Consider the following 3,978-nt stretch of genomic DNA (forward strand, 5'->3'; position numbering starts at 1 on the left):
AAAAGGGTCAAAAACGAGTAAAATCCATAAATTAACAAGGAAATTCACCTAACCCCCATTTTGGCCGTTGTTGAAAATTCTAAAATCAACCATGGAAGTCATAGATATGCTCGTTAGATTTCCTAGGAACTATTACATGCTTCGATTCGATAAGGCTAGGCCACGTTATGCCCTTTTTAGTGAAAGAAAAATGGTCAAAAACGAGTAAAATTCGTAAATTTGCAAGGAAATTAACTTAACCCCCATTTTGGCCATTTTTGAAAATTCTAAAATCAACCGTGGATGTCGTAGATATGCTCGTTAGATTACCTAGGAACTATTACATTGTTCAATTCGATAAGGCTAGGCCACTTTATGCCCTTTTTATTGAAAAAAAAGGGTCAAAAACGAGTAAAATCTGTAAATTAACAAGGAAATTCATCTAACCCCCATTTTGGCCGTTTTTGAAAATTCTAAAATCAACCATGGAAGTCATAGATAAGCTTGTTATAATTCCTAGGAACTATTACATGCTTCGATTCAATAAGGCTAGGCCACGTTATGCCCTTTTTAGTGAAAGAAAAAGGATCAAAAACGAGTAAAATCCGTAAATTAACAAGGAATATCACTTTACCACCATTTTGGCCGTTTTTGAAAACTCTAAAATCAACCCTGAAAGACGTAGATATGCTCGTTAGATTTCCTAGGAACTATTACATGGTTCAATTCGATAAGGCTCACTACAAAAAATCGCGTCCATTGCGGCGGTTTTATTATGGCGGTTTTTAAAACCGCCACTAAAAACGGTACATTGCGGCAGTTTTATGAGCTGCCACTATTCACGGTTAATTGCGGCGGTTTGAACCGCCAGTATTAACAACATCTTATTCGTGTAATATTATGGCATTTTGACCCGCCGATATTCACATTTTACTTATCCTCTTTTCCCCCTCTTTTTTTGGAAAAATCCCTCCAATTTTTCTTCATTAATTCTTTATCCTTTTATTACTTTTCTTTATACCTTTTTGTATTTCTTTTATTCTTATTTTTCCAAAACTCTTTCCTTCTGCTCCACAGATCTAGATATCAAACCCTTCTATACTATTTGTCTGCATCTCAAACCGTCGTACCCATTAATCGAACCACTTTTCCAGATCGAGCCCATTCCTTCTCAAACCCATTTTTCGGATCGAACTCATTAATCGACTGCAAACCCATCTATAACCAACGAATCTATTTTGAAGGTTTTTCTTCCTCTTTGTCAAATCTTCTCAAACACTCGATCTGGATAATCTATTTTGAAGGAGTTTTGCTTTTGTTGTCAGGTATTGCTGAAACCCTAGATTAATTTTTCACTAATAGCTAAATTTAACTAAATCTTTGTTTTTGAAGTTAAATTCAGGTTCTTGAAGAGACACATCATCGCTGCTTAAATATTTGGATCTTTGTTCTTTTCGATTTTTTGTTGGTGATTTATTCCCTCTCTCTTTCTGGGTTTTTTTTTGTTTGTTTTGGATTTGGAGAAAAAAATTGAAATTGATACTGATCTGGGTATTTTTTTTCTTTATTCTAGATTTGTTATCTCTTAAATAATAAAAAAAAAACGAGTTTCTCCATTTGTCTGTTTCTAACCGTATGTGCTGTCAGAGTTAGTTTGGATTGAAGCATGTTTTGAAGTTTTCAGTTGAAAAAATCGTTAGGTTTATGCAATATTAGATAAATGGGTTTTAATGAAATTATCATGTGAGATTAATGGGTAGTTACAGCCTACAAGGTTATAATGTTGTTGTGTGTTGCTGCTTTACATCTAATTGGAGATTAATCGTCAAAAAAAAAATTGTAGTTACAGCCTACAAGGTTATAATGTTGTTGTGTGTTGCTGCTTTACATCTAATTGACATGTATTTACTAGTTTGAACAAGGTGTACTTAAATAGACCCACTTGAGCTGAATATAGAACCAAACACAACATATAATTTTCTGGGTTCTCTCACAACTCATGTTACTTGGTGATATTTGTATTGATTTTGGCACTGATATATTTCAGAATGGTTTTTGTGAATGCTACATATTATGTTTCCTGTCCCCTTTCAGTTACTGATTTCGAATGCATCCTGCCTGATGATTATCTAATAGAACCTGTTCATACTGTTTTTACAAGGATTCTTTTGCTTCCTATTATGTTGAAACTTATTGTTTTTTCTTTTCACGTTTACACAAATGAATGTAGAAAAGTTGATTTATATGGTTGGTTTTGTTCGAATTGACCACAAGAAATGAAAGATTATTGGCAAGTTTTTCCTAGCCCTTTATGTTTTAATTGTCAAAGTAGTTAATGTTGTTTTTATATGATCTGTAATTGATTTTGCTTAGTTCAGTGAACACTGCAGATCTCTGAAATTGTTAGCTTTAGTGTTTGGATTTTGATTTTTTGTTCTGTTTGTATCAGTTATATTCTCCTGTGATGACTTTCTTGTCAGCTTGTAAATATATTAGCTCATGTTTTTACTAGTTAGCATTTATAACCACTAGTTTAGTGCTTTATTTTTCCTCACTTCATAGCTACTACTTTAGTTCATTCTATATTATACTTTTAATACTTTCCTTTATGCTCGTCCCATAGAAGTATAGAACTCCTTCAACTGTCAGCACCTCCAAAATTACCGTGAGAAATCACAGTGAAGACTGTGCAGTAGGCATGAAATGTGTTCCTGACACCTTTATGAATTCCCTATATTATTCTATACCTTTATAATTTCTATTTTTCCATCAACATTTTCACTTGTTTTTCTTGTGTTGAACTTATCTAGTAGATGACTATGTTTTATTATTTTGCCCATTGTTTCTAGGAGAGAGGGGGGGTCCATCAATTGGTAGTGATCGTTAAGGTATTGGTTATTTACCTCTTCTTGGAATTTGCTTTCTATTGGGTTTTGGATTTGCAATCTGAAGTGATTACAGTTAAAGTAATGTTTTGGCTATAACTAAAGTGATTATATTGTCATCATATTGATTATTTTAGAGTTTGTGTTCTATTTTGTTCCATACAACTTTAGTGTTTCTGTTCTATTAGTGTTGATGTTGTTTAGGTCAGCTGGTGCTAGAATTGATAACTTTATGTTCACCCCCCATTCATAGTACATCAATATTTTTTTTTTGGTTATACATTTTGAAGAATCAGCAGCTCTTAAAATATACTATGGTGATTGTACTAACTATGGTGACTAGTTTTAATGCTTAGTAGTTTTGTGATTGTCTCTTTAACTTGCAGGAGACTATTCCTTTATGAGGAATACAACTTTTTGCAAGAGGGGGAAGCAAGTATGAAGAGGTCGTTGGAAGTTCAACTATAGTGCATGTATACAATATAAATTCGGTTACAGATTTTCATTAGTTATGTAATATCACAATTTATGTATGAAAATAATTAATATTACTACTAGTAATTGTGTTATTTCGGTGCAATTTTCAGTTTTTTTTTTATTTAATGAAATGAACATTACGGCAGTTCAAACTGCCACTATGTGCTACTTTTTTCCTTTAAAAATCGTATATTACGGCAGTTCAAACTGCCACTAATTTCAATTTTTTTTGTTGAAATATTGTACATTACGGCGGCTGAAACCGCCGTTTTACTCGATAAATTAGCCGCCGTTATCACCATCGCGTATTATGGCAGTTCGCATGGCGGTTTGCACTAAACTGCCATTTTAAACTTTGTGGCAGCAAAAATTGCGGCAGTTTTGGGAACCGCCAGTTTCGTTAATAGCCGCGGCTAAAACCGCCACAATAAGCCAAATTTAGCCGCCGGAAATAACGTGTTTTTTTGTAGTGGCTAGGCCACTTTATGCCCTTTTTAGTGAAAGAAAAAGGATCAAAATCGAGTAAAATCCGTAAATTAACAAGGAATATCACTTTACCACCATTTTGGCCGTTTTTGAAATTTCTAAAATCAACCCTGAAAGTCGTAGATATGCTTGTTAGATTTCCCATGAACTA

General features: G+C 33.5%; 1 long non-coding RNA gene across 2 annotated transcripts; it reads left to right on the forward strand.

Moving 5' to 3' along the window:
• Window positions 1–751: 751 nt before the first annotated feature.
• On the forward strand, window positions 752–3,421 carry LOC146936173 (uncharacterized). Of its 2 annotated transcripts, none has more exons than XR_015030496.1 (2): window positions 752–2,867; window positions 3,251–3,421. It is a non-coding gene; the product is annotated as an uncharacterized LOC146936173 (long non-coding RNA). The 2 variants fall into 2 exon arrangements; XR_015030497.1 differs by having other exon boundaries at window positions 752–1,304.
• Window positions 3,422–3,978: the final 557 nt, after the last annotated feature.

This window comes from Medicago sativa, chromosome 3 (assembly GCF_051527215.1).
Source record: "Medicago sativa cultivar Bolivia chromosome 3, Bolivia_mono, whole genome shotgun sequence".
In the NCBI taxonomy this organism is placed as follows: domain Eukaryota; kingdom Viridiplantae; phylum Streptophyta; class Magnoliopsida; order Fabales; family Fabaceae; genus Medicago; species Medicago sativa.